Consider the following 10340-nt stretch of genomic DNA (forward strand, 5'->3'; position numbering starts at 1 on the left):
AAATTTGGGGATTCCTTTATATTCTATTTCTTTACTGCCCTTTTCTTTCTTTTCTTCTCTTTTCAGAATTTGAGAGCTTTTGTTCACCTAGTACATTTCTAAAAAGACTATAGGATCTTTTTATTCGATTGCAGTAATTACTAGAATATAAAATGAATTGAGAAATTGTTGCCAAAAAATAGATATTTTTAGAGAAAATATCATTTTGCAAAGGCCACAAACTTGAAAATCCAGTTTTATATTTTAAGTGATGTGATTTATGAGGGATTAAATAAAAAATATATCTCATAAAATATTGTCATATAGATAAATTATAACAAGAAGTGACAGCTCAGTGAACAAAAATCTATTTACATGGTAAACTGAGGGGGAGACCATGCGCTCTAGAAAGAGAAAGAGAGAGACAGAAACAGAGACAGAGACATAGGAGTGTGAGAGAGAGAACTTGATCAATGTTGAAACTAACCTAAAAGTATAACGATGCATAGTAGGATTGCAATTAAAGCGCCAGTGCTCAATCCGACAGGCAGAAAAATTGCTTCCACATTACACGACAGGATAGTACCGTCAGAGTCACACCTACAAACTCGAATAGTCATTGTGTTTGTACTGCTCTGGACAGGGTAGCTGCTGTCTTCTATTACAACAGGGAGGAAATACAACTCTTGCTGTCTGCGGCTGTATCCATTTCTTCTGGTTTCAATTCCAGCTGTGTTGTCTACAAAACAGGACATTCAGATAACATGGTTACTGTGAGTTTAACTTCAATTTTTTAAGTTGGTATCCACTAAGTATAAGAAGATCTTCTTGAATTGGTAAAATGCACCCTTATATTAGTTATGTCATATATCATCATGAAAGCTGCCAGAAAAATAATCCTTAAAGAAGGAGGAAACACTAATCTTGTCTGCTGCGAGAATTAGCTTTAGTATTTGGAAAAAAAATACAGAATGTTTTATAAGAAAAGGAGTCATTGGGTTACTCTTTTTTTTTTCTTACATGAAAATGTCATTGAGGAAAAGAATATTTCCACACATATTAGCAAAACAAAAAAAATGCATTAATCTGTTGAATATCTTACATAAGAATTTATTTTTTAAAATTCATTAAAAATCTATTGACGGAGGCTATGGTTGTAGTTCAGTGGTGGAGTTCTTGCTTGCCTAGCATGTGAGGCATTGGGTTCTATTTTCAGCACCATATAAAAAATAATTAATGAATTAATTAAAGGTATTGTGTCCATCTACAACTAATTATTTTTTAAAAAATCTATTGACTCTTTCAGATTAAAACTTGTGATTTTTCCTGTGTTTTGTATGGATCATTTATACATAAACAAATAAACATGTTTATATATGGACCCCTCATATCCACACATTCCATAGCCATGGATTGAAAATTTGAGAAAACAAGCAATGGAAAAAAATTTCCATTGCTATACATAAAGAGTACAATTGACTATTTATTTTTGTATCATTTACATTGTGTTAGGTATAATAAGTAATGTAGAGATGATTTGAAGTTTTCAGAAGGCTGTGCACAGATTATGTGAAAATACTATGACATGCTTTATAAGGAATTTGTATTTCTGAAAAATTTGGACTCTGTGGGTGTTAGAGTTCTGGAATTAATCCTTAACATACCAACAGACAACTGCAGGTAAGAGTGTGTGTGTGTGTGTGTGTGTATGCATGTGTAGGTATTTAAATGCTTTCACTCTTGTACATCAGATAAAATAAGAGAGATGGAAAAATACACTCCAATTATAAATATAAAAATACATAAAAATTTGTGAAAATCATGAACTATTACCACTTTAATGTAATTACAAAGGAAAATCATTTTAACTTGAATAAAATTAATAGTAGTGATATTTGTAGAAATAAAAGACACCAAAATTCCATTTCATATAAATTTAATTAATGTTTCAATTGAAAATATTATTTTGCATTCATTTGCTCTTTTCTTATATATTTCTATACATGAAAGCAGAAATTTTAGTTTATTTGAAAACTCTCCATTATTATTTCCAATAAAGAAACTCCCCCCAAATGTTTTATTTTTACAAATAGATTGACATGTAGTTTATTATTTATCAATATATTAACATTCATAATTCCCACTTGAAAATAGATTTTAAAAATTAGAAAAAATATATTACTCAATAAAATATAAGTCTGTTAAAAATGTTATCATTTCCATTATGTTACATTGTACTGTTTGTAGATACTAAATGGGGCCATCAGAAGTTACTGAAAAACGAAGTACCTTGATGAGCAAAGTATAAATGTGGTAAGACCAGGGTTTGTTTTAGTAAGATTACTTTGTTATTATTATAGACATAATACTATAAAATTAAGAAACAAAACTTAAAAATGCCAGATGTCTACTAGAATACTCCCAATTAGATTTACATGTCAAATGATTGTGGGGACAATAAGGATAGAAAAATGGAGACTAGTCAAAGCAATGCTAAAATCTTCAGTACTTGATGTTTTTCTACATGAATCTGAGGAAAAGGAACAAAGATTAAGTGCTGTAACCTGAGTGAAAATAATTAATAGGTTTATTTGTTTGTGTAGCAGTACTGGGGATTGAACTCAGGAATGTTCTACCACCCAGCTACTTCCCCAGCCTTTTATGTTTTTATTTTGACACAGGGTCTCGCTAGTTTGCAGAGCCTCAAACTTGTGATCTTTCTGTCTCATCCTCTTGAATAATTGGAATTAGAGAAATGCACTACAGTGTCTAGAATCTTTTGGGATTTTTAAAATATTTATTTTCAGTTTATTATTTTTTGAAAATAGATTGCATGAAAATTTTACATTGTCAAAGTGAGACAAAAAAGGCACAGTAAACCTCATTTCCCCTCTTAAAACATTTTCTGTACCCTAAAAAGTGTACAAATATAGCTTGCAGTAAAGCAGAGCAATAATTGACATTAAATTCTGTAGCAGTTATATGTGCAGTCTATAAGCAAACACTGATTCTAAGACAGAGGGTCTGGTCCATATTGTCATGATTATCTTGGTCTTCCAACAAAGACAGATTAGGGGGGTATAGCAAATACTCAGGGTGAGTAAGTGATGTGTGTGTCAATCCTATGATCTAGAAATCTGATTTGTCTGCATTATATTCATGAATTAAACCAAGGGCATCCTGCATTGGGCTCTATGAATTCTTTCTCCATCCTCTTGTCTTCATCTTCACAGCCAGTCTCACCCGATAATGCAAAGGTGCCAGGACTAGTCTTTTCTCCCTTTCATGTCTTTTCCATATTACATAAGACTGATCTTCCCAAAATGAAAATCTGAACATGTTATACTGTTGCATAAACTTTTCAAAGACTTATAAAATTACTCTATTTGAATTACTACACCTTTAGCTTATTTATAAATAGTGTGAACATAATGACCTGATTTATTTTGAACAGCTCAATTTTATATGTGTTGCTCTAACTGAAAACTATAAATATTGTCTATTTCTGTTCTCAGAAGTGTTACCATTTTCATGATAAAACATGTGGTTGCTTTATTTATAAAATCCTTCAACTTTGGGGTGCTGTTTCATGTACAGCTGTTCTTCAGACCCCAGCATTGAGTCATTCTCACTCAACTTTCTTTGGTGACAAAACATGGGGACTCCAATTTCTTTCTCTAATTATTTAAAGCAAACCCAGTTTTCTCAAAACATCCTTGGGCTTCTACCAATAATCACCATCATTATCATCCCATTATAATTTAAGTACTTAGTTCTAGAAAGAGAATTTATTAAAACTTTAGTTTCTCACTACCCAATATTATAAAAATTGGCATTTTAATTCTTATTTTTTAGCATATAGATATTTTGAAGCCAGGAGCAGTGTGGCACATGCCTGTAATCCCAGTGGCTCAGGAGGCTGAGACAGTGGGATAACAAGTTCAAAGCCAGCCCCAGCAAAGGCGAGGCTCAAAACAACACAGTAAGAACCTGTATCTAAATAAAATATAAACTAATGCTGGGGATGTGGCTCAGTGGTCGAGTGCCCCTGAAGTTTAAACTCCAGTGGTCACTTTATTTATAAAATCCAAAAAAAATTTTTAAGAGATAAAAATGTCAAAACAAAAAAAACAAAAACAAACAAAAAGCCAAAAAGCAAAACTATAATTTGCAATCTTAATAGAGAACACATAAACCTTAATATAGACAGTTTCCAAATTCGTGGTTAAATATTTTTAGTCTATATGTTGTATGAAAGCATACCCATAGTATGAAATTGTTACCTTTTTCATTTTTAGTATGATATTTAAAAATTGCATGATATATTCCAAACTTTATTCTAAAATAGACAATCTGTTAGATGATTTTGCCCAACTGCAGATTAACAAACTGTTCTAAACACATTTGAGATAGGATATGCTAATCCCTGATGTTTAGTAGGGTAGGTATATGATATGCATTGTCAATTTAGTATATTTTCAACTTTATGATGAGTTTATTGAGACATAATCCTATCATACATTGAGAAGCATCTGAAATCCAGTATTCTTTATGTTTTTTTTTGTAGTGGATATAATAGTGTCACATGCAATAGTAATAGCAGAAGTAGTAGCAGTGCTGGCCATAATAGTAGTAGAAAGTAAGTGTAAACATGGTATATGAGGGGATAACTAAAATTATAGTGGCAGTAATATATTATAACTATTATGTTTCATACTTTGTATACATGAATTTAATGCAAGTACACTGAAGTTCTCATCGTTTAGTATTATTTTCTGAGAGTCAACCATTTTGGTATGGCCTGGGAATCATTCTAATTACAATATCTACAGTAGTAACCTGTGCTATACTGAGTGTTATTAAAATAAGACAGGTACTATAGAGTTACCTATTTGTATGTACAAGAAATATGCATGGGAGCCAAAGGATATATTTGATAGGGACAACTTTCAATTTGTCTGGTAGCTTTTTGCATGCATGGCTCATTAAGAGACATTCCTTTGTATGGTGGAAATACATTGGCCTTCTAGATAGATCCATATATAAATATTTAACTTATTACTATTTAGACAATGTTGGATTTCTCATATGTGGATTTTTTTATTTTACAAAATTGAATGCTTTTAAGAAAAGTATTGATTCCTCTATATGTGCCCTTTGAAAAAGCTACTTGAAAAAGGTAAATCTTTAAGTGTTTATACTTACTTCTGAAGTCACGGACTGTAAAATTTGGTTTGATGGCAGCCTCAGGGGATAATCTAAAGGAGAACTGCTGCCCAGCAGGTGAAAGATCTCGATCTGCAGCACTGACTATCTGAATTATCTGTAACAAAGTTAAGATTAAACTTGAAGTCAATCAGTTTTGAAAGGAACTTTACATAACAGGTTTATAAATCCATTTAATGAAGCATGCTACAGAAATTATACTTTTTGAATTTATTTCAACAGGCCAATTACTCACACATAATTTTTATTAACAATTTTCTAAATGTTTACAGGTTTTAATAGCAGGCTCAATTATAGGACACAGGTTAATTCTAAATCAATATATGTGAAACTGAAAAGCTTAACAGCATTGAAAATTCTCACTAATAAGCAAAATGAAATTAAAATGTACTTGTTTGCATTTTAAATTAGATGAATTGAATGCTTTCCAGCCTAAACATGAAGCTGCTTACTGGAAACAAAATATTTGATTATCTAAAAGTGCTAGAAATAGCAAAATTTTAGAACTGTTGTTTGTTAGAATGAGTTTTATTTTCATGTATAAAACAATGGGAAACAAAGAAAGAATGTGTATATTGTTTCTGTTGTTAGGTTAATTTTCCCTCATTGATTAGGAACAAAAATATGTTTTTATAGATTTCCATAATAAGCATTGCAATCCCTATTTCAAAAATGTTCTTCACTGTCACCAAAAGTAGCATATAGTCTAGTTAAATTCCTGATATTTCAGTAAGATGCTGTTAAATTTGAAAACAATCAAAAAGTAATTTCTCAGAGCCAAACTATAACATTCATAATTCACTATATAGATAAGCAAGTTACAATGGCTTTAAGTGATTAGACAGGCAGCTCAGTGGTAGAGTGCTTACTTAGCATGCACAAGAATATGGATTCCATTCCACCAAAAACAAAACAAAACAAAACAAAATCAGAATGGCTATCAGGCACTTTTGAATCAACATATCCAATAGCTGTGTGCAGACAGACTAATTTCAGGAAGCATGTATGGGAAAAGACAGAGGATGTGTGCTGATCAGAGGATCATGCTTTTGAACTAAATTTCAATCTGGCAGAGGAAGACGTTATATTAAATTATGGTAACCTGCAATAATTGTGTAAAATATTCATCATGTGACTGATGCTATTAAACTGATGCTTTTAATTTTTGTTTTATTTCTGGTTTTTATTCCTGGTTAAATCCAGTCTCCTGACTACAATTTACCTTCCCATATATTTGGGCACACAGAGAGATACCTAAATGATGGATAGATGAATAACAACTGTTATTGGCATTTATGTATCAGTGCAGCATTAGTAACAAAATTAGGAATTTTGGATTCTGGATTCGAAATTTTAATTTCTTATCATAGCGCAAATTCTTTGCACAGAATTTATTTTCCCTGTATAATTGTCATGAATGAGACTTTTATAATTTATCATTAGATGATAGAATATAATAATTTAGAAAGAATCTTGATACAGACCCTGAAAAATTAACTTTTTTTGACTCAGACCAATGTACTCCAATCATAGAATTTCACCCCTAAAAGTTCTGTACATTACTAAGGAACCAATACTTGATTGTCAATTTTTATTTTGTTTTCTTAATGCTGTTAGCAAGTGCCACTATTAAATTAAAAATATTTAACAACAAAATATCAAGAACATATTTTTGAAGAAAGAAAATGGTCTTAGGACAGCATATAGAAACTATTAAAGACATTCATTTATCTGGAAACGTTATTTGGAAAGCACTGCCCTGAAGAAAATAACTCTTACATAAATTTTCACAGGCTTACATAAGACCAACTTATTCCCTACTATTTCTCTTCTTTTTCTAAAAGTACACATACACACACACACACACATGTATACATATATGTATTTTATATATATCTATATCTATATCTATCTATCTATATCTATCTATCTATCTATCTCTCTCTCTCTCTCTCTCTCTCTCTATATATATATATATATATATATATATATATATATATATTCAATAATAATCCAGAAGAGAAAGCTATTTGCTATGCATGGTTTGTATGCCAGGGGCACTATAGTTGGGTCCCCAAAACAGAAAATGGCAATATATCACACACCCTGCAAACTCAAGGGACATTTCAGCACTGTGCTTTGAACATAAGTATTGAGGAGTAGGACACAAAAACCCAACAGATATTTTTTGGTATAGAGTTCCCAAGAACACAACAGATTTTTCACTATTTTGTCCACAAATAAGAAAATCTGGTTGATCTCTAGTAACATGGACTTGTACCAGTAGTTCAAATCTTTTACTTTATTAGACAAATATAGCAAAATAGAGCTCTGTTCCCAGAGGCTAATTTCATTTGGAGCATTATAAGATTTTGATTAGTCTAATATTATTAATATTCTTAAGTATCCAGAAGACAAAAATGGCTTTTTTATATACTTTGGCACAGTGGAGCTCCTCAAAAGAGAAAAATAGCTAATGTGTAGAAGTTTTGTAAACTTCTTTTAATTTTCCAATTATCCAAATTAGTTAATTAATTTATGCTCAAATATTTATGTAGCATCTACTTTTAAAAACATTGGAGCAGAACAAGCGAAACAGACATCCATGAATATTATGGATGCTTTCAAGGTGATAAGGTTTAATCCATTCTGTGACTATTATAAATTAATGATGCAGATTTCTTATTTGCGGTAACATGATGAAAATATGTAGTCATGTAATTCATTTAGTGATTTCTTCACATCATCTATGAATGATTGGGACAACACAGTCAATCTAGAAGTCTCCATGCTTATGAAAATGTAACTTTACTCACCAAAATGGTGTCTGCTTGACACATACAATTACTGAACACTTGAAATGTTACTAGAGTGAACATGGGCTCTAAATTTTATTTAAACTTCATATAATAGTTATATTGATAGTACATATCACTGGTGCACAGCTTTTGGACAAATAATATACTAAGAAGTATTACATGCACAAATTGAAAGACAGTAAATTTTAAAGCGTGCCCTTTAAAAATATTGTTTCAAATGTAAAATTTATTTCAAGAATTAAAACTCATTCAATTTACCTAAGTGGTTATGTTACTTAGAAGTGATTGAAGTTTACATCAATATATCACCATAGAGTGTTTGCTCACAGTCAAGTTCTTTAGATAAGCCACAGTAAGAGAGTACAAAAATGGCAGAATGCATAATCCAAAGAACTTGCTAGGAAATCAAAACTTTATTCCCTATAGGATTATTTTCACATCCATTTATTCACCATCATCCACACAAGTTTAATATCTCTTATGATTTATTTTATGAGGACTTGTTCTGAATATGAGCATATGCACATGTATATTTGTCTGGACTTAGAGTTGAAAATATACACATATGATGCATCTTTAAACATGTTTTTTTTTTTTTTTTTTTGGCGGGGGGTGGTGGGTTCTGGGATTGAACCCGGGGTTTCTTTACCAATGAGTTACATTTCACTTCTCTATTTTTGAAATAGGGTTTCACTAAATTTCTGAGGCTGACCTCAAACTTGTTATCTTCATTTCTAAGCCTCACAAGTCAATGAAATTACAAGTGTATACCACCAATATTTTTATATACTCTTGATTTACACTATTGTTAAGATACCTGTCCTGGTTTTGCATTTTCACAGACGGCTGTCTCATATGGCACAGATATTTCTGGAGGAAATTCATTGACATCTAAGACATTAATTAGTATGTTGACTTTGCTGGTTAATAATGGGTTACCTGTTGAAACATAAAAACATAAATTATGATTAAAATTGTTTTAGTTATTCTTTCTTCAATAAAGAACATCAGTGCAACACTGATGCTTAGGTGTCAGAACACAAACAAGGCATGTTACCAGAGTTCATCCCTGAAACTCACCATTAGGTAAGACGAACCACTTAGCTGGCATTTTATAAGTTTAGGGCATTTCTGGTGGGATGACTTAACTATCTTACCAGGGTTAGTTCACAAGAGTAATCTTTGCCATTAGCAATATTTTTTATTAGATTAAAAAATATAGCTTTCTAAGTTTTACAAATGTAGTAAAAATTTTACTATCTGCCATGTTTTACATCTTAAATGACCCTTTTGAAATTAATCCAGTCAGAAGTTTCTTCCTGAATAAAAGAATGATAAGTATCAAGAAGAAAGAGAGATTGCTTTACATAAGTTATAATTAAGAAAATAGACTTAAGGGAGTAAAATCAAGGAACATTATAGAAAGCTAGGATATCTTGAAATTATTTGTTGATTATATGAAAGAAAAGAATAAGCAAACTTTTGTTAGAGAATAGATTCTTTCTACAGTATCAAAATAAATCTCAACTGAAAAGGCATCTGTTAAAATCCCATCACAGGGTTTGGGTTCAACCTAATAACTTACCCTTGGCTACCTGTCATTTGCTGAAGGATGCTATAAATAATTTACTACAAAACATAAAAATATTACTTACAAAACATAAATGTATTGTTATAAATAATTAGTTTGATAAATTATTTATAACATAATGCTTTAATATTTTGTAAGTTTAGCTTACAACATACAAAATTTATCTTTAAGATTTTACAGATGAATCAGTTGTCTCAAATTTTTAAAGGCCTACCCAGATCACACAGCTAGAAGAATGGGGAGTTACAAATGCAAGCCCAGGAGTATGAAACTGAAAGACATATATATTCTACCATACATTCTGTCTTGATTCTTCTGTAGAAGAAGTTAAGTTCTTCTACAGTGTTATTGAATATTCAAAATATTCTTATACACCTCTATCTGGAAAGCTTTAAAGAAATGAGTACACAAATATTTTTGAATGACTGATTGTCACAAGTCTATAAAATTCAGTAGAAAAAAAAATTAAAAATGTTGAACGTTAATATAAGAAATATCTACACATTGCCATATGTCACTGCGAAATCTACTCTTGTGTACCAGTATGGACAGAGAATATATGAAATGAGGATATTTGGTGTAATTATGAAAGATATGTTATTAATCTTGGAGAATGATTGTGAAAATACATATGATGTAGACATTGATATTGGTGAAAGCATATTAACTTATTTGATAAAAAAGCTTTGGCTTAGTTTTCAAAAGTTATTGAACCTTTCTTATTC

At 30.9% G+C, this 10340-nt stretch overlaps 1 long non-coding RNA gene across 1 annotated transcript; it reads right to left on the reverse strand.

Moving 5' to 3' along the window:
• Window positions 1-336: 336 nt before the first annotated feature.
• Window positions 337-9091, reverse strand: LOC124104304 (uncharacterized). The gene is made up of 3 exons (XR_009228440.1): window positions 8842-9091; window positions 5185-5302; window positions 337-718 (listed from the first exon to the last, which is right to left on the reverse strand). It is a non-coding gene; the product is annotated as an uncharacterized LOC124104304 (long non-coding RNA).
• Window positions 9092-10340: the final 1249 nt, after the last annotated feature.

The sequence above is a fragment of the Marmota monax genome, unplaced genomic scaffold (genome assembly GCF_021218885.2).
Source record: "Marmota monax isolate L192 unplaced genomic scaffold, Marmota_monax_Labrador192_F-V1.1 WCK01_AAM20220418_F8-fsc02518, whole genome shotgun sequence".
Taxonomy (NCBI): Eukaryota; Metazoa; Chordata; class Mammalia; order Rodentia; family Sciuridae; genus Marmota; species Marmota monax.